This window comes from Atheta coriaria, unplaced genomic scaffold (genome assembly GCF_025399875.1).
Source record: "Atheta coriaria isolate IRGN ID8LTWV9N9 unplaced genomic scaffold, Caltech_Dcor_3.1 hic_scaffold_4_pilon, whole genome shotgun sequence".
NCBI lineage: Eukaryota > Metazoa > Arthropoda > Insecta > Coleoptera > Staphylinidae > Dalotia > Dalotia coriaria.
In genome coordinates this window covers 6702297-6713642 of record NW_027045446.1, presented here as the reverse complement: position 1 = coordinate 6713642, position 11346 = coordinate 6702297, and positions in this window count along the sequence as shown.

Here is an 11346-nt window from a genome sequence, read left to right as displayed (position 1 = left end):
TTCATTGCTGATTTTCTTTTTGTGTTTGCTCTCCTTGGCAAGATTCTCATCTTGATTAACGATCCGTAGGTACTTCGACTTCGGGGAGTCTTTAATTGTTTGCGCACACGAGCAGTTCGACTTGTTGTCGACCCATGCGCCGATAATATAAATTCACGGCGCGTAAATGTTTTTACGATTGAAATATAAATTTAGTGGCTAATCCAAAGTGCCGCCGACGGTTGCCGCTCCCGGAGGAGATATATTTCCTCAAGATCTATCGACTTCTACGTGTGGCATTGGATCTTAGATGACACTTATATAATCAGTAAAAAATGAACTTAATAAAAAGTGTTTTAAAGCCAAAAATGCAGCATTGAAGGCCTTTTGAAATACATTTTATGTAAAAAAAATTGTGTATTGTCTATAAAAGAAGAAAAAGTACTTTTATAGTGATCCAAAATCTAAATACTCTTGGAAGATATAAACAAAACCCGGAAACGGAAAATTGAAAAAGGCAAAATAGCAAAAAAGCCGGAAGCAAACACACAGTCGTGGAAAAGTAAATCTAAAAGAACAAGTGAGGTGAAAACTGCTTGCGATTGCGTTTCCTGTTACTTTCGCCTTCAACGCAAGCACAAAATCATCAAATAATATACAAGAGCAATAGAGTTCGCAACGCTAAAATGCTCCAACAAAGAAATCAGCTTCGTTTTTTGCAAAAAATGCATTCTTATACACTCGGTATAGTGTTAATGTTCAGTTCTTGGTTATGCTGATGTGTCGCGAAACTCGTGAGACGTCAGCACAACAAGAGCAGGCAGAGCAGAAAGGGCAGGAAGAACAAGTGGAGCGAGCGAGGGCGGCACGGCACGTACAATAAGGAAATGAGATCCAGAGAAGATCCGACCGAACACTCGAATCCTTGCGCGCGCGTTCCGTTCCGTTTTACTCGTTTCTGCTCATTCGGTCGTTATATTTCGATGTTAACTGTCTCCGTGGAATATATTTAAACTGCATGTTATCAGAAAAAATAATGCAAATCAAGTTTTATCATCTATAGATAACAATATTGCAAAAAATATGTCTATTGCCACATCACAACTGTTTTTTCTAATCTAAAGATTACAAAGAAAAGTAATTCATATGTAAAGATGCCTATGCAACAAAAGCAACTTATATGGCTGCACGTCCCGCAGGATTTGAATACATCTGCATCCGGATACACTGTGTTTACAAGAATGGCGCATGCATGAACGCATCCTATCGCAAACTGGACAATAGCGCTCAACTCCTGAATGTTCCTGAGCATAAAAATGCGAGTACATACTCGTGTGCTCAATACGTTTCGATACTTCATGTACCTGCTCACGTTGTCCATACTTGAATTCGCAGATTGTTGAATGATCCGCTTTTATACTCGCATCTGGCTGGATGCACATCTATCACCCAGTTTGGTCGGCCACCAGATTGCATCTCGCATCGCGGCGAGTAATACGTGCAAGCAGTTTTCAATTACACCGCACGCCAGTCTTGCACTTGGCCGCTCGCCACGCCGGAATGCGGCGTGGACCGCTATTACGGTTTCCGGTCCACTTCTCTATTTTCCGCCTCGATTGTTTCGCATTTGCACGGGATACCGTTACAAAAATTAACACGTCTTTACATTGCACACACCAATCAGTGGTCTGAATTTCACCGAAACTTAAAAGTATTTTTTCTTTAAAATAATGCTGTCAAAAGTTATATTTACGTTTATTACGCTATTTTATTGTATAAAATATCTATTTTGTATTCTAGTAAGCAACTTCATGACAAGATTATCAAAATTAGCTTGTTTTCTGAAGTGTCAAACAACTTTCGCGTATTAGGTAATAATAAATAGTCCTCAACTGTCTGTAAAACAGTATAAAATGCACGTTAAAAGCCCTCGTGTTGACTGAGTGACAAGATATGTAAATAGTTTTCCATGAGGAAGTAGTGCTGTGTGTTTGTTTGTTTTTTTTTTTGCTTTTTTCTTCTTAGCGCTTGGACGAAACGCGTGCCGCGCATGGAAATACTTAAATACTTTGTATGCATTGTACCTCGGCGAGTGCATGAAAACCGAGCGTGTAATGCAACGTAATGCGCGCGTAACGTACGTCGCACAGTGTCCTGAGTCAGGGCTGCCAGGAAGAGCAGGACGCGCACGAGCGGAATGAGCACCAAATGGAGAAAAATAAACGCACCGCCACCAACGACGCCATCATCGCCGGCGTAATGGCAATGAGAAACCGCTAAAAGCTTTGGACTAATGACAAAATAATTGTCAAATGTCTCATAATGCATCAGAACACATCAAAACGCATGGAAAAAAGTAACAATCATTGGAAAACACGTATGCGTATTTGAACTATCTATATTTGTAGTTTTTGCTTTTGTAGCAGAGCGGGATTTTAATTGCAAAATCCATATTTTATTCGAACATTAACGTTGTGTGGGCCATTCGGGCGCAATTTAATGTGCAATATCTATCCGCTTTTGGGTTGAGTGGATATTATATGGCGCGATTAATCGTACGACATTGAAATATACATCCATGAATGCGCTCTGGTCGCGGCTTTCACGTTTTCATCAGTGTAATGACGTCATAAATATAAGATTTCCAATCAGTAATTTACTACCTACCTATTTCGTCCTATGACGTAAGTTCAATTGTCACCATCCCATTATTCAAACTCATAATTCAAACGTATTACTATTTTTTAAATGCAAAAATTGTATTTTTATACGCCGCTGTCCAAAATATTACTTTGGGCAAGCAAATGACTCAATAAAAATTGTAATTTTAGGAGAAACTTAATTTTATCTTTCTATTGACAAACAAAAATATCAAATAAAATATTATTTGCCTTTCATAAGATAATAATAGATATTTACATGTTGTTTTTTATTTTTCTTCCATGTAACAAAAACTTATCGAATAAACGATGATGTGGAGATACATTTTCTGATAAAGAAAAATTCGATCATCGTTTGACCAATGATTATGACGATGTACGAAATGACATACAAACATAAAACAGAAACCGTCGAATATCCCCCAGAGAAATAACTACACAATTCTTTTAGTTTTCTTTTTTATATTTTTGTTTTTGTTTCCGTTTGTTTCTGACCATCGCTTATCGTCTATTCTAATGATAATAATAATAATAGTAATCGTGATAGTCAAATTGAGCAAAGTTTTTGTTCTTTTTTCCCTAAGAGGCACTAACTGTCAATAAATATTTACTGATGTTGGGGTAATCCATAATAATTAAGTTCAAAAAAGTTATTCTTTTATATGTAGCCAAATGGGTGTTTATCGTTCTACCTTCGGTATTCGCATCTACCTGTTCAATGTTCCGCTGTTTTTATTCCGCCTGCGCTTCGTCTACATATTAGGATTAAAAGACTGCCAGCCGTTATCGGTCGTGCGTTATGTTTCGGAAAAAGGCGAGCAGGAAAAAAGCGCGCTCACGCTCCAAACGCACTCGAAAAGATCAAAAATATCGTAAATTTTCACGCAACAAAAACAAAATAAACGCGCCAGCAATCGGAAGAAATGTACGTCCGTCGAACGCCGAACGTTTATGGTTATTGTACGCGATGCATCCCTTCTAGGACCTCGTGGAGAAAAAAAAAACCGGTGTGCCTAAATCACCGTAACAATTTATGCGTCGATAATAAACGTTTTTCGTTTTTGTTTTGCAGAATTCTGTTTGGTTTTCTATGTTTATTTTATGTTTTCAGTTTGTTTCTAACTGAAAAAGTTGGCAAACAAGTGATTTATAGACCACCAAAACGTAAATAAACAAAATTAGGACTAGAGATGTAGTAAGGTATTGCATTTTTTTTATATTCCTAAAAAAATAAATGTTTTTTAATAGCTCATCTCATATTAAATAGAATAAAGCTGGTATAATTTTATGCTCGTATAAATTTTTCATTTCCATGTTAAATTGCCTTCAACTTGGTGTTAAAAAAATCTTTAAAATTGTATTTCAGCGTCATTTGCACTTCTCGCAAGACATAATCAGAAAAAAAAATAATTCAGTCACAGTCGTTGCGAATTTATTCTCAACAAGTTTTCCATTCCGCGCGTTCCGCCTTTCCGCTATCCTTCCGATCCCATCAGCTTACAACGCGCCTTGCATGCGATGCAACTCGTGCAGTCGCAGTAAGTAACAGCATAAACATATTATTTATTCCGTATGACATTTTCATTTTGCGCGGCGCCTTTGCGCCCCCCGCCCAACGAACGCATGCAATGAACACAACCCCTTCTGACGGGATAGCCCTGGATGCGCTGGGCGCAAACGCGTATAACTGGAAAAAACAGCAAATGGGTTCATGCCCGAAATGGGATGGGCGCAAATGGCGAAATAATCTAAAGTGGGTCATCACCAAGTGCTAGTTGAAACTTAAACCTTTTCCGTATCGCGCACTAATGTTAGAGGGCGCTGGCGACAACGATTCCAAGAGGCGGCGAGGGAGCGGAAGGAAGGATTGCATAATGGCTCGGATGCTGAGAATTCACCGGCTGGCCGCCCGAACTGAGAAAACATCTACAAACTGAGCGAATAACACAAAAAAACATTTTTTTACTTAGAAAAGCAAAAACTATTAGTTTACAAAAATAAAAATAAACAAGGTGCAGTGAAAATTTTTGGCCTAAAAAGTTTAAATGTTTTGTTTAATGTTGCACGATTATTTTCCTTTAACAAAACACCCATTATACATTTTCTTACTAGAGTACAACGAGAGTCGGATCACATCATTAAAGGAACGTATCAAATTGCTGAAAGACTGTGTCTGGCGATCATTAACGGAACAATGCCTTAACTAACTTAGATCCTTTTCGGCCGCCTCCTTCCTTGCCTTTTCTTGTCCCGCCTTGTCCTCGTCTGGCTTTCCTTCCGCCAGCTGTCTTCTGCTCACACAACTCTTTCCCTCATTCCGGCCATTCTTCTTATTCCTCTTATTCACATTATTAAGCCGCCGCCGTCGTTTCCCCACGCTCCTTTTCTTTTCTTTAACTTTAAGCACAGTGTACTTTTTGTTGTCGTGGCTTTGCTCCCATCAATTTATATCCATCCGTTCGCCATTCCACTCGTCCGTCCGTCCATCAGTCCATCCATCTACGTTTGACGGACATACAATTAAAAAGTTCAATGAAATGTTTGCTCTCTCAAGCGCGAAAACCAACTGCCAGCATTATGATGGGTGGAAGACCAATATTCGTCCTTGAAGCGAGAACGAAGCATTCGAGAAATGCTGAAAATTTCATTAATTAAGATATTAATGCAATTCGTTGTTTGTTCAAGGAATCTTAATTAGTTCGAAGTGGAGCAGAAATTTCTCATAAGGAAAAAATGGAATAGCATCAAGACGTAGAATCAGGAATAAATTTTGATGAAAAATGACAAAGGAACACCAAAACGACTAATACAAAGTGCAAGTATTAGGGAGAAAGCGATAAGCTTTTTAGAAACACAATTCATAAGAGATTCATTTGATTTTTTATAATGCTGAAATGACATCATAACAAACTCATAAAATCACACAATGTCATGAATTAATTCAGTTATTATTGATTTAGGTATTAAAAGTTCTATAATTTCATGATACCCGCAAACAAATATTTAAAATCAGCATTTTTTAAATAAATTTTGCACAAATGCATGACTTGTACTTTCGCTGCTGAATATAAACACGCTATCGGCATGTGCCACAAACAGCAGGACACTTCATTCGCCCACCGCGCCCTGTCAATCAATATCAACCCCCTCGCTCGAATTGTTTTTTTGTTTAGGAGTATACTGCGTCCGTCGTCCCCTCTCCACTTTTTTGTCGTAATAATTTATGAATTGCGTCCTTCCATCAAAAAAAAAACGAAAAAACTGTTCAGGAGCTAAATATTTAAGGAACCTTCAATTCTATTAGGCTCGAGAGGCAGAACTGCATCCCCCGTCTGCATTATATAAATATTTTTATATCCGGGTCTTAGAAGGACAAGACACAGGTGGTGGTGCCAAGCTTTATAGAAATTATTATATAAAAACTTTTTTTTGAGGATAAGTAAGTTGTAAATTTAAAGATTTACGATGATTTTTCATGAAACAGCTGATTAAGCCATCACGAAATAAAGTTTGAGACTAAAATCAACTTTTAAGTAGAATTAGTAGATGCGAGTTTACTTTTTAACTTTTTTTAAGGTGACGACAGCCAGCACAATCTATATGCATATAAAAACATAAATAAATAATTTCAATCTAGGCAAGGCGAGTCGAAGTCTTTCCGGTGTTGTGCGGGACGACGCATTAAAAATTCAGGACTCGGTGGCGCACCACTTAGATGAATCACTTTTGACTTTAATGAGAAGCGCCGGAATAAGTAATTACACCTCGTAAATTCCACCGATGGCTGAAAATTCACTGTGTGTTTTACTAAAATTCAACAACTACCCAAAATAAAACTATATTTTTTGTTTTTTGTTTAATTAAACATTAACAGATATAAAATTAAAATGATACTATTCTGCAAAAGTAGTTATTTCGATTTTTAAAAAAGACTATTTAATGTTTAATATGTATTGTTTTATTGTTTTCCGTTGTTTTGGTCAGTTTGAGTCAATTTTTGGCTAGGTCTGAGCAGTTTCGCTATTGGGTTACTGCATATTAATGAGGTGGAACGTTCGGGAAGCGATTCTGCATTTCAGAGAATCGATGCGCGATAATAATTGAACGAGCGCCACGCAGCAGTGGACGATTTCAATCGGCGCCCGAAATTGGTAGTTGAAAAGTTAATTATCGTCGATTAATCTGCATTTCGAGCGGTTCGTTTGCGCGTTTGCCGATAACTATGAATATGAAATGCGGTGCGCAAATTATGCACCACCGGCGTTCGAATGCTCAACAATTGTTTTCCAGGATGCGTTCTAAATGTGTTCACATGTGTTTAACAATGCAATAATCAATTATAAATAATATTCACTTTTCTAGTGAAAAACAAATCTTATTTTTTTTTAGAAAATGCAAATCAGAGAATATTGAAAGCAAAAATGCTAAACAATGCTGGGAGAAATGTAGAGCAGAAAAAAGAATCGATCAATGCTTCGTTTCCTCGATGCCATGTTTAAAATGTTAGCTTTTTAATGTCGATGTAGCAATTCGCTGGATACCATCGGATACTGTTCGACGTTCTGTCTGGAATCATCGAGGCGCAAGAGAGAATAAAGCATTACATGAGATATCCTACAAAATCTTACAATAGGAAAATGAAAACGTAACTTTTATATGCATGTCTTGAAAACGAAAGTAATTTTAACATAAAACAATGCTGAATTAAATACAAATTAAATTATTTTTTAAATAGGTACTTCTTTGTATAATAAAATATCAAAAATAAATGAAAGTTTGCTTTAACAAAAACTTTTGAATGCACAGTATTTTAGAAAATGCAATTTCAAAAATTTGAAGTGTCACATGTGTACGTATGACGCAACATACGATTTAGTGGTTTTTCAAAATGAAATTTACTGTTGAACGCATCGGAACGCCTGGCATCACATCAACAACAAACCATCGTCCAACGAATAACAACACTAGCACCAATATTGCGTTGGCACAACGTTGCCAACGTTAATAATATACGGCTTTTGAATACCACATGATTCCAAAAATTCATAAATAATATATAAAAATTTATCTCTCATTTTTCACTAATTAAATTAGTTATTAGTAAATATTTTAGTTTATTTTGTATGATAGTCATTTAAATCTATACATTTTTAGAGTTTATAAAAATATTTGCATACGTAGAGAAGCAATAAAGGATTGCAATTTTCGGTACATTCACAATTATCTACAATAGGATCCCGCAGGCTATTAAATAAAATTGCCGCCCACTATTCACTACTGCATTCCAACTAAATTGCAAAGTTGACAGATAAATCCTTAATTAAAAATATTATATTTACAGTTATTTTTTATATAAAATATAGATTTTTTTATTTAATTGCATATGTATAAAATTTCTAGACTTCATTCAATAATAAAATATGTTATTTTAGAACAAAAAAGGCCATTTTTGTTAATAAAATCCTTTATTATTATTAAACAGCATATGTGTAGATATCTCTAAATAATGTTGATTATATTTTTATAATATGAATAATGATCATATTTAAATGCAGAGTTGGAAATAGAAAGACAGCGGACAACGCGACAAAACTGTCAGAACGAACAAGGAGCGAGAGTGGATGCGCCGGGCGACCATAATATCAGCATTCAGCACAAGCGATAAAACTCATTACTGTTATCGCCATCACGCAACATAAATAATTTTGATGGTTTTATTTGAAAATGCGCTAGGCATTGCGCACTGGGAAAATGCAACTGTAATCGCGACTGAAATTGTAGAAATTGTGCATGTGGACAAATGAGCAAATAAAGAAAAACGAACAAACGCAAAATTTTCATAAAACATTATGCATACAAATTTTACATTGCAGATTTTAAATTTTGCTCTTTCATTAAACATTTCAACAAACTCGTCAAATTGTTTGATGTTTTTGTGCATTACAACAGAATATTAACAAAAAAAATATTTTTTGCCAATTTTTAGAATAACTACAATGTAACACCAATATTTGGTAAGTTTAACATGTTTAAATGGTTCGCCACCACACACTTTGCAACTCCATTAAACTGAATGGATGATAGTTTCGGCACAAGTGCACTTAATGAGAAGCGTTTTGAACTGCCCGGTTTAATATAAAACTCGTGCGTCGATTTTATCCATTAACACAAACGGCGATAGCCGTAACAGTATCGTTATCGCCGGAAAAATTAGTCGCGCGAATGGAACTTTGAATCGACGAAGCGGTTTAATTAATTTAAAAGCGCTCGGCGAAAAAAAAATCGCCCAGACGGCAGCTGAGGCAGCGCAAAACGAAACTCGAAACAAACGCAACCGCATACATTTGCACGTCATTAACATACGTCCGGAGACAATCGCAAGTCGAGGCGCGTTTCGATTAACATTGCGCATTCAAATTTATTCGATTCATAATTGATTCACATTTATTCGAATCCCGCGCTGCATTTGCGCTAATTGAATAAAAGATCACTTGTTGATAAAACAAGTTAAAGATTCATCTAGTAAAACAAACATTGAGGACTTTTTCTTATTATTATTCCCACAATATTATATATAATAACATTATTAAACCAAAAATTGACTTGATTATGTAATTATATTAATTTACGTGTTCAAAGTAAAGTAAATAATGGGTATTTTGTTTTGTAAAGATTTGAATGCATTCGTCATGTGCGATCGTGTGTATCTAGTAATTTACATTCACATTCAAAATTTGCGTCAAACATTTACATAAGGAATAATCTAGCATTGGATAATAATCATTCTGTTAGTCTGCGTGTTTGTGTGCTCGTGGAAAACCGCATACTGTGGTCGGTTCCTTCAGATTCGGTTTTCGTGTCTTGTAATGTATTATGCACGTGTTTTGCTTTCGGGTATTCAAACCTCATTCATTTTACTAGCGGTAAACGCCTGTAAACAATTGATTAAATTCAATCAACTTTTCGTAAACTCCATAAACATAAATATTGCTTAATATAGAAAAATATTTTTGGTTTTTATTCAATTTATACCCAATTTTCATGTAAAATTCTTTGAATCACGAACATTCATTACAAATGCCATGTGCAATTTTTAAGAATTTTCGGCTCTAAAACATTTCTCTGGTTGGAATTTTTGGCAAAATTTTCGGTGCGTACCTTGTCTCCCGGCGGTCGGCATACATGTTTCGGCCATGTCCGATTCGCACGGCCAGTAATTCTTCCTTGCGTACCAATCCCCTGGGCAAGCCCGGCCCGTTTGGAACGCGCCCCCCGACCACCCCCGTGCTCCCCCGCGAATCACGAAATCCGCAAACGCGCAGATATCCGCAAGCGCGTAATTTAATTAACGGAATAAACACGTCAGCGTCAGCGCGAAATTATAATTTAGGCTCGGCCCGCCGGGGTTGATTTTCCTTACCTATGCGTTATTTAAATTACCGTACGCGTCATTTATTTCAAGCATCTAATCACAAATGTATTGCACAATTACTATTAAATGTAAATAACAAAAACTACAATATGCGGAATAAATAAAGGTTAGTTTATTATAGGATTTTTAAACAGCAATTAAAATTTATGTTATTCATTCATCCATTAATAAGCAACAGTGCTGCATATTGTCATAGTTGTCGTTATGCATTTTTAAGTAATGTGAAAAAATTTGTTGCAGTGTACGAGAAATAAAACGCACAATTTTGAGATCTAAATAATTTAATTTTTATACATTTCAGAGTAAAAATAATACTAATATTACCTGCAATATTTAAAAAAAAATTGTGTAAACTATTTCTAGCAATATAATAGAGATTTTTTTTGTATTGCTTGGAAAATTGAAAACATCGGCAACACGTGTTTTCAACCGTTGGCATTACCGAATTTTCTACCGCTCCTTCATGTCAGGGTTTTTTTCACTACCCGAAAAGTCGTGAAACATTGAAAGCAGAGCATTACAACGTATAAATACGTATCAACTTCTGGATATACGATTTTCCGCTACCCTTTATTCGCCAGCAACCGCCCGGCTGGCAGCTAATCAGCCGCCCTAACGCACTCCAATCAATTATTGATGGTAGCGGCCCTGCGGCCTAATCAAAAATTGATCGGCGAAAATGCGACTTTGATAACTTTATTATCGACTTTCGAGACGCAGCGATACCCGAAAAGGCCTAACATGATAACATCAATTTCTATCGGAAAATACCATCGGGATCAGAATATAGAATCTTAAACATTTTCTACTATTCAACAATTTTGATGTTTTCTTTTAATAAATATTTTATTTTGTGCATTAAACAAAACATAAACCTCAATAATTTGATTTTCAGTTCAAATGCGTTACCTAAATGTATAGTAGGTAGTCTGTAGGTGTTGTTCATTTATTTAAAACAATTTTTAAAGTGCTTTTTATTAGAACTCCAGCACATTGGTGAACAAAAGCATGTTATTAACTGCAATTTATGACCTTTCCCGACGCCCGCTTTGATTGCCATCGGTCGCGATGAGCGTCGTTCCTTTGCCGTAAAAACGGGAATTGAAACTATCGTAATGTACCGAGAAGCTATTTATTTAATAATGTTACACATTCATAAACTCCTTTATTAACGGGCGTAAATTTCTCGATGGCGAGCGCGTCGCAAAAACGCTTTTACGACACGCCGGTCGCTCACAATACTAAAAACAACCATCGTTCATTTTATAACTACTT